The sequence below is a fragment of the Egretta garzetta genome, unplaced genomic scaffold, assembly GCF_000687185.1.
Source record: "Egretta garzetta isolate BGI_Z169 unplaced genomic scaffold, ASM68718v1 scaffold94, whole genome shotgun sequence".
Taxonomy (NCBI): Eukaryota; Metazoa; Chordata; class Aves; order Pelecaniformes; family Ardeidae; genus Egretta; species Egretta garzetta.
In genome coordinates this window covers 7,061,770-7,080,151 of record NW_009259683.1, presented here as the reverse complement: position 1 = coordinate 7,080,151, position 18,382 = coordinate 7,061,770, and positions in this window count along the sequence as shown.

The following is an 18,382-nucleotide window of genomic DNA, read 5'->3' as shown; positions in this document are numbered from 1 at the left end:
GGGGGAAAAAAAAAAAGGTAAAACTCATGGGCTGAGATAAAGGCGGTTTAATAAAAAAAAAGTAGAGGGAAAAGAAAAAAAGTAGTAGTAACAATAATAATAATAGAATATACAAAGCAAGTGATGCTCAATACAATTGCTCACCACCCGCTGACTGATGCCCAGCGCGTCCTGAGCAGCGATCACTCTCCCCCCAGCTAAATCCCCGCCCAAAGCATGATGTCCTATGGTCTGGAATAGCCCTTTGGCCAGCGGGGGTCAGCTGTCCTGGCTGTGCCCCCTCCCAGCTTCTTGTGCTCCTGGCAGCGCAGGGGAAGCTGAAAAAGTCCTTGACTAGTCTAGGCACTCCTTAGCAACAACCAAAACATCAGTGTGTTATCAACATTCTTCTAGTACTAAATCCAAAACACAGAGCTATGCCAGCTACTAGGAAGAAAATTAACTCTATCCCAGTTGAAGCCAGGACAGAAATACTTCTTGTCTGACTGCAGTCAGGCTCCCGATCCTGAAAGGTGTTGAACACACCTGATTCCCATGACGTGCATCTTGCGTGAAGATGAAGGTGCATCTTCACCTTTGAGAACTGAGTCCCAGATCGTTTGAGTACTTCTCGTGTCAAATTGTACGTTCTGGTAAAATCTGGTAAAAATGGCCCCGGTGTAGTTAGTGTAGTTATTTTTTCACTTTTCCTGCTTCAGAGTAGTAGTGATTAACAGAGTACTTTATTCACTTTCTGAGATGTTTCTGCTCTCTTTGCCTTGATTCACTCTGAAGGACCTACTTTCCTTTTAAACTGTGAAAGGCCAGGGACCAGATGCTGTCAGTTGTGAAGGCTGTTGTTTATTGCATGTGAAGGTACTTTGAAAACCTCTGGTCACCATTAGCCTTGAGCCTGTGGTTTGGTTTTTTTTTTCCCCCACTGACATTTTCTATAAACGTATGTATAACTTTTTTGTCTTTTATGTTTGCATGGCTGGTTTGATCTATGTTTAATAGCTATCTCTCCCTCCCAGCAAGGGCCTAGTGATAGCTTCTCTCTAGAATGTAGTTGTTTGGAAATGCTATTACCGTATAGGCTATTGACAGCTATCAAAAATTCCCTGTAGAGCTAAATCTGTATAGATGCTGTTGGTCCACTGTGTACTGCTATGGCTGGCATAAACAAAGAGGTATAGATTACAAGCTGTGGTAATAAATGGCTATAAATCATATCATTAAGCAAATGGATCCCTTCAGATCCAGACTCTGATACTCAGATGTGTTGATGACTTCCTGTTTTCCTGGAAGCTGTCAGAATGACGTACTGGGAAAGGATTTTGGTTTATTGATTTATCTTATTTTTTTTACTACAAGCAGCCATGTTGTATGAGCTCTTGAAAAAAAATGCCCTTTTCTGTTGTTAGAACTTTAGTTTTCTTGTCTACTTTAGCAAAAACGAACTAAGTTGTTTGGCTTAAGTGAGAGTGGCTCTTCCTTAATGCTTTTCAGCAAGTGAGAATAAATCTAATGCTGATAGCTGACTACTTGATGACTCAAGGAAAATTTTGTTTATTGGACCGTAATATATAACTTTGAAGAAACAAAACCCGTAGAGTGGTGGCTTATGTTAACCCACACTCAGTGATTCATCAGAAGAGTTGGGATTTAGTGATTTGCATGCCAGTAATCAAGTAAGAGGCAAAACCTCCCTTACTGGTTGGCTGGCAACTTCAAAGATTTTTTTTTTTTTGTAAAACTGTTTTAAATTCAGGTTTACCTCCTCTGAGGCTTGTTATAGCCTGAATCATTCATTTTTACAACTCACTCATCAACTCTTTTTTTGTTCTTTTTTCAAAGGGAAAACATAGCTCAAACTTTATAATTGTTCTCTGATTATTTTTATTTTCAGAAATTGGAAAGTATAATATTTCCCTGGCTTTTTGTTTGAATTGTCCACTATGCATATCCTGTGGACCTCATTATACAGAGATATTACAGCCCTGAAGTGTGATAAAAATATAATTTTAAACTTAATTTGCATCTTCTCTATGCATTTCGGTAAGGACCAATGCAATACTTATTCTCATAAGGCCTCCAAAATGATGCTTACACAGGACTTAAATGTCTTACAAAGTGTCTGTGTTCCTATAGTGTCTCACTCTTGGACCATCCCTTCCTTGGAGGAACTTCATCCCCTGTAACTCACTTCCAGGGTTGCTCTGTGACCACCGAGAACGACCTCTGAAGGAAAGAGTTTTGTTGATAATCTGTGGTTCAGATGTCCCACAGTGCCTATCTCTCATTTTGAATATGTGTAATCGCACCTCTGGTGTGAGATTCTATGGGAGTTTGCTGTGATCAACCTTCTACATACTGTGATGAAGCCAAGCGATTGAAGTGTCTGTGATTTGAACTACAGTTTTCTTCCAACTTCTGCTATCTGTCTGTACCTTGAAGTTTTAAAAAAGTTATTTGCTAACCAGAAGGGACCCCTGGTCTTCAGGCAGAACCTCAAGAGATTTTGGTGTGGAAGACAGTAATCATTAGTTAATGAGTTGATGACCAACTCATAGTCTGTTGATAATAAACGCAACTCAGATAATAACTTGTCACATTTCATTTATCTTCTCCTGACATTAATCTTACATACCTGTATTTGTGTAACTTGTGCTGAATGTCCCAGTTACATGAAACCAGGTAAACCAGAGAAGGTAGACATGAAGAGCAAGAAAACTTTGATTCATTCTGCTGAATGTGGTCCTAAGATAAATGTCTTTGAGAAGCTGCCCCAAAAGTAAAGGAAGATTTGTGCTTTTGTATATTCTGAGAAGTTTTACAACAGTGTTTTATTTAAAGTGCTAATCAATAGGGATCCAGTTAATTTTAAGTATCATCACACTGTAGGGATGGGACATAGAGAAGAGGAGATTAAATAGGACTTCTCAAGGGGATGGTCAGGTGGAAGATGGAGCTCTGTACCCCTCTTCCCTGGGTACATGCCCCTGGCTATTCCAAACCAATGTGTTTTGATGCAAAACACATCCAAACTGACATGCCTGGGAGGCAGGGCCTCATGAGCAATGCAGGGATTGATTTCAAGGTGTAGTTTGGCAATAGGTTAAGTTCATCTAAGTCTGTGCCACCTCAGAAATGGCCATTGCTGCCCTTTGCCTGCCTACATGTTTCTGCTCCTCTCCTTGTGTCGACATTGACTTATAGGCAGCTGTGCAGCGAGATGAATCTGTTTTCAGTTAGCCAGCAACCTTATTTTTCAGGGCTAGTTTTCAACTGTGTGTCAGTTTGTGGATCTGGCCATCTAGGCGGTCGTGTGAGCATGACTGCTGGCATTGGGCAGGAGCGTGTGTGTCACTGGGGGAACCCCTTCCCCTTCCGGTGACAACTTGGGTTTACATCATCTTCATCCAACTGTGAAAGTGCACCAGGAGGGGATAGACCCATCTGAACTGAGGGACTTGTTGGGTAGCAAACAAGTTTGTTTGGATCTGCCTTGTTAACTTCAGCAGCGCTGCCCATCGTGAGAACGATTGCTTTGTGTGGGAGAAAGAGAGGGAACAGATAATGCCACTCAAAATAGCCCCTTAATATTCAGACTGTAAGCAGTAATTGCCTCCCTCTGAACATTCCTCCTATGCCTCTGGAAAGCTTTTTTTTTTTTCAATTAGCTTTGCTATGCAGTGCTTTTTAACCATTTCTGCTGGTACTGTCTCAGGAAGGAAATCCCAAACCTGGGCCACTCTAGTAACAAACTTTACAGTTTTAACTGTTATGAGAGAATTTAACCAAGTCACAATTAAGTTTTGATCAGCCTTGTTATGTGATATTTTTAATAAGGTTTTGCACTTTGTGTTTTAGCTTTCTTTTAAACTTGCTAATTTAAAGGGAGACGGTTGCATCTGTAAATATTGGAACGTCTCTGGTATTTTTTGCCATGCTTCTCTACCAAAGCTTACTGAAGTTAATGCTTCTAAAGTCAGGGCTTTTTTTGCTTCTCTGTTTTGAAGTCCAAACGTTATTTGCTGGGAAATCTCTCGTCATCAGACCCTTGAATTAGGAGCATTTTCTTAACAACTTTTTCCTGTCTTTTCATGTGTGCTTGCATGACCAAATGGAGTAGTTGGCGTGGCGCTGCTTCCTTCACTACAAAGTCAACCAGTGATGCCGTATTTGAAGCATTTTGCAGAGTGTATATTCACAAATGGGCTACATGCATTATTAACCTTGCTTCAGTGACGGTTGCTTGGAGCTAGTAGCAACCACATGGATAAATGCGTTAGGGAGTGAGGATGTTTGACTCCAGCCTACTGCGACGCGAATGCTGGCTAACCTGGGAAGCAAGGGAGGAGTGACACTGGCTCTGCCTTCGCTGGTACTTTGCCCTAAGGTAAAGAGCAAATCCCAAGTGTAGACGAGTAAATCTGCACGTGAAGCTTGCTCTGTGTCTTGTGTTTGTGTCGTTGTGGCTTATTTCATCTGCACTTGGGATTTGCGGTCTTGCTGGGTTCACCTAAGGTTTCTCACTGTAACTGCTGGAATCAACAACAAAGCGCAACTGGACTTTGACAGATATTTTAGGATATTTAACTGGGATCTCCAGGTTTTGGACAAGGCAGGTGATAGCAAAGGCAGTTTGCTGGAGTATTTAGTGATAAGTGAAGAAGGCAGAGGTGCCATACATTGAATATTCAGGTGTTTTTCAATTAATTAAATCTAACCAACACTTTCATGTTTTTGCTTCGGGCAAAGAGCAACACATGATAAAGGAAATTCCTTAGACTGTAGACTTTTGGGCATTTAAGGCTGTTGGCTTGATCTGTTTGCATCTCCTTTCTCCAGTCTACATCCCTGGATAGTCTGGAGCCTTCTGAGTGTAGGTACTGTAGTGTTTTCTGGGTTTTACATAATATGCTAGTGCCCTAAACAAATGTTTTGGCTTTCTTAAATGTCTGAAACGCATCTTAGACTATTTTGCCGCATTTAAACGTGATTTTTCCATATGTTCTTATGTTCCCTTCTTTTGACACATGTGACAGTGTCGGCCCATTACTGCAGTCAGAGGTTCTATAGAAGAGATGACATGTGGAAGAGCTGATGGGCCACACCGGTATCTGTCTTGTTTAATGGGGAATGGCCAGAAAGCTTTTGCATGGTAGACTTTGCACCCAAGCAGATATGCATGGGAGTAGGTGGCCAGCCACCAGTGCTAAAATACTTATATTTAGGTCCTTCTCGAGTGCTTGACTCCTCAGCTGGCATCCTGAAGTTTCTTTCTGTAAAAAGATTTTGAAAGAAGATATAATTTTTTTTCAGTAGGCGTAATAAATATCACCTCCTTTCACCTATATATCCCCCCCAAAAAAGAAAATGAAACATTTGAATAAAATGAAACTATTCATTAATTCGATAAAGTTGGAAACTGACTGCACGTCTTGGTTTGCCAGGTTTGTTAGGAAAATCTAGAACTCTTCAACTGAACTTAGCAGTATGAATTTGAAAATACTACAAGAATTAGCAGTCTTAAACTGGTCTGTGAAGGCTGCAAATGAACCAAAAGAGGTCCTTCTTTGCAGAGCATCTAGCCCACAGTGAAAATCACTGTTACAGAAGGCTTTACTCCTAAAGGTTTATCTGTGCCTAAAACCATAGAAAAAGTAAAGGAAGAAAAATCCTTTGGCTGCTAAGCAGTAGGCTTTGTTTGAGGTTCTGCCCAAACTTCAGGCTGTTTGAAGCAGGGAAGTTGCACCGGGGGAGGTATCATGGCATACTTGCCCAGTTCTTGTTCTGCATAGGAGGCATCTGCTGCTCATCACTGTGGGAGCCTGGATGTGGGGTAGACGGCTCCTCTGTCAGATCCAGAGTGGCTGTTCTTATTAAATATAGCTGTTCCAACAAGATGTTACAAACCTAGCTAACGTTGCTCATATGCTGCAGGCTTTAAGAAGCAGCAACTCCCAAAATGTGTCTTCCCCCAGAAGTTGTTTGCTAGAAGCAGCAAACAATTTTTCTGTGGGTGTTTGTAATGCTGCTGTGACTGGTGGAATTTGTTACTGGCTGTCCTTGTCCTGCAAAATTTTTCACACTTAAAGTTTTGTCAGAAAAATTCCTGATCAGCTCTAGACCAGACAGCTTATAGGATGCAGCTTTACTGTCCTGCAGTATTTCTAGCTTAGGTTTCCCTCACTGAGGGTAAGGGGAAACTGCAAATGTGGTAGGGTTTAGTAGAGATGTTCTGGTTTGTGGGGTGGGAGATAAAGCATTGAAAAAACTTAACAAGTTGAAGAAAGTCTTCACACTGGAGAGACAAAACCATAATCAGGACAGGATGGGGCTGACAGCCACTGGCTTTTTAGATCAACAGGAGAGTTGGTTTCAGAACAAAGACTAGCAACAAGAAAACTGTCAAATTAGAAGCTGTGTTTGCTTTATGAAGTGGCAGATAACAGCTGAGAGGCAAGAGAACTGTATTCAAAGAGGCAGGCTCATTATGGAAAGGAAATAAAAGATTAAGCAAGCCACTGCTGATTCTCATTGCTTTGGGTGATTCAAAATCCAAGATCTCCGCAGCTTGTGTGCCGTAATCTTGCCCTCCTCTTTCCCCCTTGATTTTTGAGAACATTATTGACCATGCTAGGCAAAGATTTTATTTAGACTCCACCTGAGATTGAAATGTGTTGACAAGCTGAATGTGTCAAGGATGCTTACATATGCTATTGCCTAATAATAACAACAGCTCAGAACCACCGTGAGGCTTTTTTGTCAGGCTTGCAGCTCACACAGAAGACTTGAATGACATTGCTCACGGCAGATTGTTGGCATCTCTCCTCAAGAGTGACTAGCTTCCTGTGCTATAGCCAGACTTGAACCACATCGCATAGTTTCAAAACATTTTGCAGACCTAGGAGCTGAGTATTAGTTCTTGTATTTAAAAGATTGAATATTTTTTTTCCTTTTCTTTTGCATGTTTGCTTTTCTCTTTTTTTTTTTTTTTAAAAGATAGGATGGTATCTTCATAAAAGAAAAGCTTGCTTTGCAAAATTTTCTCTGTTTTTATGGTTTTTGCAATATAGAACTACTGTGCAGCAAGAGACCAGAAATCCAGCCAGAACTGCTGTCATCAAAGCAGCCTGGAATTGAAGAAGGATATAGACTCCAACAGCTAAATCCACCGCTTCTACTATTTCAGTCTGCATGCTGGCTTGTGCATGCCAATTATGTGAGTGGAATTCAGGGAAAGTAACTTTCCCTTGGCTTTTTGGAAGTCAGGACTGATTGGTGCAATTAGCAATTAAATGCATTATCACTTAATTGCAAACAGCACCAAAAAGGCTTGAATTAATGGGGAAAGGGATACTTTACATATTTTTTTTACCTCAGTCCTTTATGTTGTGCTGGGGGCACAGAGGATCTCTGCCGTGCAAAGTGCTGTGGGGCAGGGGCTTTCCTTTGTGCCCCCGTAGTGTTTTTTCTCTTCAGTTTGGTGAGATATGCAAAGCCTCACCCCACAGTCAAGCAGAACCAGCATTTTTGTTGTTCCCCACCCCTGGTGATGGCTCTCAGAAGAGGTGATGGACCATCCCTGCTTCAGAGCTCTTGGGGCACTGCTGGCAGCCCAGCAGCCCCGTGGCTATTCCAGGGTGTTGGGCCAGGTGCCATTTTTGGGGTGCTACCAAGAGCCTTTTGGAGCGAGTGGTTTTGAAGCAATTGCCTCTTTCTGTGTGGGACTGACAGCAATTAGTAGGGCTGCCTGGGAAGCCACATGAGAAGGCTGTAGGCACGGCATGAGCCATGGAGGTCTTCCTTTGACCTCCCAACCCTTCAGCAGCCCCGAGCCCTCACAGCTGGGTCTCCTCCTAAGGCAAACAGGGCTGGAGCTGGCAGAGACCTCCTGTGGGCCTGTGTGGGCTACCAGGTCACCGGCAGGACCATTTTGGGTAGCTCTGACTGGGTGGTGTCACATGGGTCGGTAAATGTGCATGTGCCACGGATGTTGTATTTGAAAATAGAGAAGGGCAGTTACATAAGACCCTTTATTTTCTTTACTATGCTAGTTTTCCATAGGGGAAGATATAGACAGGTGAAGATTTTCATGCCTACTTCAAGAATTCAGTCCTATGTTTCCTCTGGACCATGTATTGCCAGATTTGGGATATATCAGTAAAACCATGTGGACGTATTGTGTTGTGATAAATTTAAGGGGATGAAGTGCTTCAAATTACCCCAGTATTCTTGTTTTTGTGATTTATTTTTTGCTCTTCTTTTCTTTTTCTTAGACTTAGTGGAGAAAGCTAAAAGGCTAACTTTTCAGATGAGGCTACTTTGAGATGACCTGCTGCACGTGTCTCACCATCAAACTGGGATCAAAGGAAGGAAAACCAGTCTTTGAATGAGCAAGTGAACATTTGTGTATCAAATTATTCATTGATTTATATCAGCATTATATATTATCAAGCTACATACTTGGACTTGAGGAAAAAAAGCATTAAATGATGGCTGACAGCATCAGTGTATCAAGGTGTCTTTTTCACTTACTCCACTCTGCTGTTCAATAATTAAAAAAAACCCAAACCAAACCCAGAAAGACTTCATCTGAATAAATGCACTCAGCATGAGACATCTGCCCTGTTTGCTCTTCAGACATTTTGGCATCGCTGGCAAATCGAGCTTTATACTGGCAGCAGAGGGATTTTGGGGTGGAGAGGAGAGAAGGGAGGAAGGGCTCAGCCTCTCTGCCTGCTTCACCTGCCCCAGTAAGATGCTGAAGCTCGCCTACAGCCGACTCCAGAGAGGAATTGCCCCAGCCTCTTGCAGGCTCCAGGGAAACCTCGCCCTCCCTTGCGTGCTACCAAGTTTGACTTTGTCTTTCAACGTCATCAGTAAGAACGTGGCTGTGAAAATTTCAGGCAAGATTAAAATCCTGATGATGTGCAAGGGAAAAAACATGGGAAAAGTCATCAGAAAAAAATCTTTTCCAGATACAACTTTTGACATCAGGGTCCTGTCCGGTTTATCTGAGAGAGATTAACTGTTATTATTCCAAAACAGCTTTTTTCCACAGGGGAAACAAGCCATGTGTTTTTGGCTGGTGCTTGTTTGTGTTGAGAGGATGGTTCAATAGAATAATCTAGCTGTTCTACCACTGATTTACATACCTGGTGGATTTTATATTTCTATGCACAGTTTTCGTCAGAATTAAATCTTTAAAAACCTGTTTGGCACCCAGTTGCCTAGTTGCATGATGCTAAATTTCATCTTGTTGGCATCTTATTATCAGTAAGCCAGAGGAAGGAACTGGCATATCAGCTGTGGTGTATCATTTCTTTAACTTTTTGGACTTGAAAAAGAAATAATCAGTTAAATTACTTCCCTAGAAATAGTAAATATAGCTCTGCAAATTGCGTCCCTTATATCTTAAATTGTGTTCAAAGCCTGGCATTACAAAGTAGGGGGAAAAAAAGGGTTATTTCATGAATGTAGCATTGACAAAAAGAAAGGGAAGCATTTTGGGCAGATGCCAAGAGTAACAGTCAGGTGGATTGGCGCAATGAAGAGTGGATACCATACTTCCTTTCCTATAAAGGAAAGGAAGCTATTTCTCTCCATTTCTTTTATCACAGTAGTCAGTCTTTATACTTGTTAGTGAACTGTAATGAGTTTGAGACGTCAGTAGGAGTTTATTACATTCATAGAAGTCAATGCTTTTTTTCCCATTTGCTTGTTTGAAAATGGCATCTTTGTAGAACATCTCACCTGTCTGAATTTCTTTAAATAAACGTAATATAGGCAGTTGAAGACATAGCTGATAATGGATGTTAGATAATATCTTGGATACTGCAGCATAAATTGTAAGATGACTATATTCTGTCATGATGAATATTAGATAATGATACCTTGTCCCTATAAGAATAACTTATTTTATTATTCAGAGTGATCTTATGAGCTCTTTGGATTCATGGGAAATAACTTAGTAGAAACCGTAAACTATTCAGATTTTGCTGAATATTCTAATCACACTTGCATCATTCTTAATTATGAATTTGGGGGACTGCCAGAAAAGAGACAGAGGCAGCATATAACAGCTTTCCATTAACTCTGTTACTGATGGAGGGCTGGCACTGTGAGTGCCCTTGTGTTGCAGCCTGGCTTGGATGTCTGTTCCCAGCATTCACCTTAGCACAGCTCTTCCAGATGTTCCACATTGGGTACTGCCCAGCTGCAGGCTCTAGATTTATCACTCAAGAAGGTTTTTCTCGTGTATTGCTGATTAGGGTGAGTCAACAAATTTGCTGGCCTCAGCAAGGCAGCAGGGCTCAGATCGCCCCATAGGACAGGTTAAAAATGCTCCGTCAAAACCAGCGTTGGCTGAAAGCTCTAATACTTCCCGTTGGTTATAGCACTCTGGGATTTGCTCTGGAGGTGCAAGTAACCAACAGAACTTTATTTCCCATGGAGCACCTTGGCCATGGGGCCCTCATGGGAGGTTCGTGTCTGTCAGGAGTGTTGATTTGACCAGAGGATGCTATTGCTATAGGAGAGGAGGAGCATTGGGAGGCACCCAAGTTGAAGTTCTTGAGAAGCGTTTACAGTAGCCCTTTAGATCTGAAATGTTCTAACTCTTGAATGGAAGGCCAACATTTTTCATAGGAGAAAAGGAGCCCTACCATTTAAAGACTGCCAATTTTGACCCAGGTTACAGGCTGATTGCACAGATAAACCCCAACACTAGTGATTATTTTTGCAAGGGTCTCTGAAGAAACACATTCCTTAAAGGTGCTGTTTTTCTAAGCAGTAATGTGTCACCTGGGGAGACACTGAAACACAGCAGGCTTTCCACCCTGTATTTTCTCCCTGATAGCTAGAAGGGTTAGCACAGAAGATGGCATGCTGGAAGGCCAAGTGAATGTGTGCAAAGGGAGGGAGCAATATGGGTCTGCAGTCTTACAGATTCCAGATTTTTCACAGCTTTGTATTTTATAGGGGGATGGGTTCAGAGGCAATATAATGTACATTAATGATGGGGTGGTTTTTTACCTTGGACAAAACCAAGAGCCCCCCAGCAGTGTTAAATACAGGTTGTGTGATCTCCTAAGCTTCAAAAGAGCTGTTTTTACTACATTAGCCAGAAAACAATCAGGAGGGCTCTAGTTGTTTCTGTGGCAAATCAGTGTAAGAGGTTTACTGAGTAGTAAACAAATATATTACAAAAGACAGTAAGCGATGCAGGATGCTCAGGGATATAGAGTAAATGATGAGAGGCATTTGTCTGAAGAAAGCTGGTTAGGTACAGGCATGATTTTAAGGCTCTGGCTGTAGACAACAAATTCAATGATACAAACCACAAGCAATGGCCACAAATTCCATTCTGAATATACCTTTCACATACTCATGGCTATGGGGATATATATATATATATATATATATATATACACACACACACATACACACACGCACATGCGCGTGTATGTATATATCCCAAAGGAGTCCCAGGGAACTCCTTTCACTATGGGTGACAATTCTTGCTATTAACTCTCATCTTCTTTGCTGAAATTTCAGGGATCCAATCTTGGAAGTTTACATCAACTCCAGAGAATTTCTGTTCTTGGAGTCCATATGGAGAGAGAAAAGCTCTCCAAAATATTTTAGAGCCAGTGTTTAAACCTATTCCAGCTGTACAGACCTGTCAGGTTTTGCTGCAGGAGTAGTTTTTGCTTAAAAGCCTACCTGGTCTGCGTTGTCTTAGATAAGCTTGCTGGGTTACATATGTGATTTGGAATATACAATAATGTGTTCAATGCCAGATTTTACAACACAGAATTGTTTAAAGGTGGGAGAAGCGCAATAAAATTTCACCTCCCCAATAAAGCCTGAGCTCATGCTAGTTTGCTTTTGGCAGACTACGCAAAACTTTCTTGACGTAAAATGTCAAAACCAGTATTTTAAACTTGGGCAAAAAATTAAAGCAAGAGTAAACATTATGGAGTACAAGAGGAAATGTTGTACTTTTATGAGCTCACAAAAACATTAAATTCCCCATATGGAGATTTTTTTTTTCATGATAGATCCAGGGGGAAATTTCTTGCTGGTTTCCTTAGCAGATTTTCAAATAAACAGCAGTCCAGGTAACCTTGTTTTGCTGAAGAGACCATGAAAAAATACCTTCATCAATGGAATTTTCTTAATTGGAGAAGAGAAGGAGAAAGTGGAAGAAATCTTGGAGATAGTATTTTCATGTTCAGATCCTTTAGAATTACATTCCATAAGGCACTCTCAGAAAAACTGTGCAGACAATAAAGTATTTTTAAATACTGAAGGTTTTAGCACTTGCTGTATAGTCACATATATATAGCACTGTAGTTATATAGTGATGGCTGTGTGCATGTGCATATATGTCTGTGAGGGTGCAGGTTTTGAAATGTCTGCCTGTAAAGAAGCTGAACTTGTATTTCCAGAGCCTTTTTGTGAAAATTCTTGATTAAACAAGGCAGGTACTTGGGGAATCTGTATGACAAGATGAGGTGGTATGAGATTAATGAAGGTCTGCTGAGCTCTAGAAAATATTGAATACTTAAAAAAAAAAAAAAAGGTGAAGATATATATGTTTAAACTGCACACAAGACATATGAAAAAATTGGGGAAATAAATTGCCGCTGCAGTACCAGAGGAATAGTATTTATGTTCTTCCATTTAATTCAGCCATAGCTTTCCAGTGGCTCAGAGTCTGTGAGAAGATACAATTGAGCACACAGCGTCTGGGTCCTTAGGGTGGGCTGAGGAACCTCCCACATCGTGGTGCAGACAGGCCGTATCAGACTGATTTTTGCTAAGCCGTGCTCCCTGTAATTCCGGTTCAGCTGTGGGTATTGAGTGATTTCCACAGTGAACCAGAGCACCCCAAACCCTGCAGTGATTTCCCCCAGTTACCAGAGGCTATAGTAAAGTGGCTGTTGTTATCTGGAGATCGATGAGAACGGACAGTTAGTTCCTCAGTGCTGGTGGTCATCAAGCATAGAGCTACAAGAACTTCAAAACACCTCACGAGTTATTTTTATAAGAACAGCCTAATATAGTCAGTCAGGATCGCTGGATCGTGGGCAAAGTTGAAAAGTGCTGGCTGACTGACGAAGCTCCAGGTCACTAAATGCCAAGTAATACATGCGAGGGAAAAACATCTACACCGTACCCAGACAATTATGGGCTCTAATTACTGGCAATTATACTAAACAGCTTTCTTAAAACACCAGCCCAGTGCTTTCCAGTGGTCAGAAAGGCAAATAAGCTGTTAGAAATTAATTAATTAAGAAAGTGAGAACTGAAGAGGAAACACCTTTTTGCCACTGTAAAAGCACATGCTGCCCTCCTATATTGCTCCTCCTATATTGCTTTACCTAAAAAGGGCGTTAGCTGGGGGGAGGGTGCAGAAAAGGGAAACAGGAATGACCTAGGGCATGGAATAGCTTCTTCTCGAGGGGACACTAACTGGATTAGGACTTCAGCTTGTAAAGAAACTAAGGAAGAAATGAGAAAAATCAACGGAATATTAAGGGGTGGAGAAGGCAAATTCATTGCTTCTCAAGAGCATGGTTATGGGAAGGTCCTGAGATACCGACTGCAGGAAGCAGGAAGAACATCTTCAGGAAGAACCAGGGCACGTACAGCGTTTTCTCACGTTCTTTTGGTATCTGCTAACTGCCAAAGAGAAGATGCAGGGCTAAATAGGCTTCTTGTCTGACTCGGTGTAGCTGTCTTTATACCACGTCTAACCATCAGTCCAGCTAGCGCTGTGTCCAATGTGAAAATTAACAGTTCAGGTGCAGGGATGTGTCAAGCAATGCAGGAATTATGGTTTCTATGGCAATAATGGATAGCCCCCCATCGTACAGGTTTCATTTTAGATTAGCTGGGCTTGGAATATACCCTGTTGTGTGAGTTTCATGGTATCTGTGGGATAAGTTTCATATCAGCTTTACTGTCAGCTTTCTCAGAATAGCTCAGGACACCTGAGGGTTAATGACTTTGTTCTAGCAGCGTGCTGATGATCCCAGCAGGATGGATTTAGGAATGACTTAAGAAATGAAGGAAGGACTTTGTTAGAGTCCTCAGAGCACCAGCTAAACGCTGAGACTTTGGGATCAGTAAGCAGTGACACTGGAGAGTTCTTAATAAATCAGATTATAATCAAGGACTTGGGGGGAAAAAAGTCTCTCTGAGTACCTCTAGGAAGGCTTGTACTGGTGTGGCTGACTGCGATAGCGAAAATGCAAGTCGCTTTGCAAGAGTGACAGAAGTTTGATACCTCTTCCTAAGACAGCATTTATAGCAGGCCAGTCTTTCCCGCCAGTGTGTTAGGTGATTTGGTCAGGGATGTGGGTGTATCTGGACCAGCGTTGGCATTAATAACCTGTGGAATATAGTCCAGGAGGGCTGCTTGATTTTTCACCTCCAAGCTTAGAAGTGGTCCATCCTGACAAGCAGGAAATCAAGCAAAGGTGGCAGGAGACCTGCACAAATGAACAAGCAGCTTGCAGAAAAGATCCTGGGGGTCCTGCAAAGGGCCACAAACATGATGAGGGCATTGGAGCATTTGGCATGTGAGGAGAGGCTGGGAGAGCTGGGACTGTTCAGCCTGGAGAAGAAAAGGCTTGGTGGGATCTCATCAGTGTCTATAAATACCTGAAGGGAGGGTGCAAAGAAGATGGAGCCAGGCTCTTCTCATTCTTCTCTTGTGACAGGACAAGAAGCAATGGGCACAAATAGATATCCAGGAAATTCACTGAAACATATGAAAAACCTTTTTACTGTAAGTGTGGTCAGCACTGGAACAGGTCTCCTAGAGAGGCTGAGGAGATCCTCGGAGATACTCAAAACCTGACTGGAGATGGTCCTGAGTATCCTGCTGTAGCTGACCCTGCTTTGAGCAGGGCGTTTGTCTAGGTTATCAAGATGTGCCTTCCTGTCTTAGAGATTCTGTGGTTAAACCATCAGTGCTGGGGTGATTGCATTTGTGTGAGCAGCTGGCTGCAGCGCAGTCACGTTGCAGCTCTCTGGCAGCAAATCTAATGGAAAGCTTTAGGGGAACACTTTTGTTAAAGTGCATTATATTCAGATGTGTCCATACGTGCAAATATGTACTGGGTGGGTATTGCATGTATAATTCAGCTAAGTGCCTAGAATTCTGCATTTTTAGCTGGAGTAATTTACTTATGCGATGGTGATTTGCCTGCACAGCTACGCTGTCATACGCTTTCATATGTCTTGGTGTGTTGTACTGGAAGGTGTTAATGAAGACACCTAACATCCCTCTCCTACTATTCCCTGGAAGCCTATGCTTAATCATAATTTCGAACATCTAGTCCTAATAAAATACAGCATTTTCAGCTGTATTTTAATGTATTGTCATGTAAAACTTTTGTTAAAGAGGAGGTGCAAAAACAGTTTTGCAGAAAATGGCTTCATTCAGCCTCCTGAAAAAGTCTTGATTAAAACTGAGGAATGACAGATAAGTAAAATTTTTACTTTTGTGTGATAAAGATATGTGTATTGAATCATTACATCAATGTGGATTTTGCACAGGCATTTTTTCCAGAGATTTTTTAAATCACTTAAGAGAGAGATGGAGATACTGGAGAGCATCCAGTGAAAGGCTGCATAAACAAAGGGACTGGAGCATGTGTCCTGTGAGGAGAGGCTGGGAGAGCTGGGACTGTTCAGCCTGGAGAAGAAAAGGCTTGGTGGGATCTCATCAGTGTCTATAAATACCTGAAGGGAGGGTGCAAAGAAGATGGAGCCAGGCTCTTCTCATTCTTCTCTTGTGACAGGACAAGAAGCAATGGGCACAAATAGATATCCAGGAAATTCACTGAAACATATGAAAAACCTTTTTACTGTAAGTGTGGTCAGCACTGGAACAGGTCTCCTAGAGAGGCTGAGGAGATCCTCGGAGATACTCAAAACCTGACTGGAGATGGTCCTGAGTATCCTGCTGTAGCTGACCCTGCTTTGAGCAGGGCGTTTGTCTAGGTTATCAAGATGTGCCTTCCTGTCTTAGAGATTCTGTGGTTAAACCATCAGTGCTGGGGTGATTGCATTTGTGTGAGCAGCTGGCTGCAGCGCAGTCACGTTGCAGCTCTCTGGCAGCAAATCTAATGGAAAGCTTTAGGGGAACACTTTTGTTAAAGTGCATTATATTCAGATGTGTCCATACGTGCAAATATGTACTGGGTGGGTATTGCATGTATAATTCAGCTAAGTGCCTAGAATTCTGCATTTTTAGCTGGAGTAATTTACTTATGCGATGGTGATTTGCCTGCACAGCTACGCTGTCATACGCTTTCATATGTCTTGGTGTGTTGTACTGGAAGGTGTTAATGAAGACACCTAACATCCCTCTCCTACTATTCCCTGGAAGCCTATGCTTAATCATAATTTCGAACATCTAGTCCTAATAAAATACAGCATTTTCAGCTGTATTTTAATGTATTGTCATGTAAAACTTTTGTTAAAGAGGAGGTGCAAAAACAGTTTTGCAGAAAATGGCTTCATTCAGCCTCCTGAAAAAGTCTTGATTAAAACTGAGGAATGACAGATAAGTAAAATTTTTACTTTTGTGTGATAAAGATATGTGTATTGAATCATTACATCAATGTGGATTTTGCACAGGCATTTTTTCCAGAGATTTTTTAAATCACTTTTCAATGATAATGACAAATAGATTCTCTGAGGAATGCTGCGACTGGGGGGTAGAAAATGAAGAATGCTCTGAATACCAGGTCAACAGGCTTTTTTGTGTGTGTTAGTAGCAAAAGAAGAAAGATTGTTGCTCAGACTGCTGGTTCATCTTGACGTAAGGTAAATGCTCCATAATCTGGTTAATCCATATTTCTGTGGTTTAGAGATAAGAAAATTAATTTTTGAGAGTTCAGTGATGGAATCAAGATCAAATTTACGTAGCCTATGAACCGTAGTTCAATTTGACCTTGTCAAAATATTTCATCAGTATATAGTTGAGGAAATGGAAAACTCAAAGGTTTCAGACCTTTACAATCAAACAAGGACAAAAGTTTGACTCTGCCTCACCCGGTGCTTTCCTCTGAAAAGCAAACAAAAGCTGCTGTGATGTGGGGCTGGAGGTGGCAGGGGATATATCTGAGCCTGGGGAGAGGAATACCTGTGGTACGGATACCATGAAATGTAGCAGTGGAGAAAGGCAGCGGCAGTTAAGTGTTTTATGGGCACTGACGTATTTGTCATTGATAGGCTGGTGGTGGGCTGTGGTTTCCTTTTAATCTATGATCTAGGGAAAAGTAGCTGAAATCAAGCTGTGTATCAGAGGCATGATACCCTCCGCTTTAAAGAGCATCAGATTCATAGCCTGGAGTCTTATCTCTCTTAAGGGATGCTATCTTTTACAGTAATGCACGCAAGCAGGGAGCAGTCTTGAGGCGGCAACTGCATCTGTCCTTATTCCAGCAGAGGAAATGTTTCTCCTTGAGAAATTCCAGGAAAAAAGGTACAGAAGACAAAGAGAATAAAGAAAACTTCTTTTCCCCCTAAGGCATTAGAAGTGTGCAATGGGTTGAATACATTACTGTGTGTTTAAAAAAGAAACAAATGAAAAACCCCAAACCCTAAACTTCCCTTTTGATTGCTTATGCATCTTGGTGATAAATTTGCTTTAGCACAACTGGGACAAAACACCATTTGAAGAGTCTGCAGGATTTTTCTTGAATGGCTACAGATTTGCCATATGTACATTCAGAAATGTAAATCCTACTTGGTTCCTTCTGAAATTAGACCTGGATTGTGCTCTTTGGGGAGAGCCATGACCTCATGGGACTCCTTAAACTCCACTGAAGCTTTACTGTGATCTTTATTGTACACTGAAATGATGTGGCCAAAAGATTATGGGAGATTAATCTGAAAACTGTCCTCAAGCTGATGTGGAATGAAATTATACACGCTGAAGCTGAAGAACAAATCTGTTTGTTAAAATGCGCTGATTTGCATGAAACATTGTCGTTTCTAAGAAAACTTACAGAGCAATCTCTTTTTATTCTGTGCTGTATAATGGCTTCTCATTTTTATTCAGGTCTTGGAAATTTGGAAGGAAAGGGATGTGCTGAAAAATAGTGTGACAAGGCAAGTTCCCTTGACAGTGAATATAGGAATTGACTTGGTACACAGGGGCCAAGCCATCTTTTTAGGGTTTTTTTTTTTTTGAGGGGAAGAAGGTAAAGAACCCTATTTAAATATTTACGTAGAAAAGCTAGTAAAAGAATAATATAGCCAACTTGTAAAAAAGAAAAGAAAATAAAACACAAACCACGTGTTTTTTATTTTTTAAAAAAGGGAAGTTAAAGATACTTGAAGCACGATTTGGACATTCAATCAA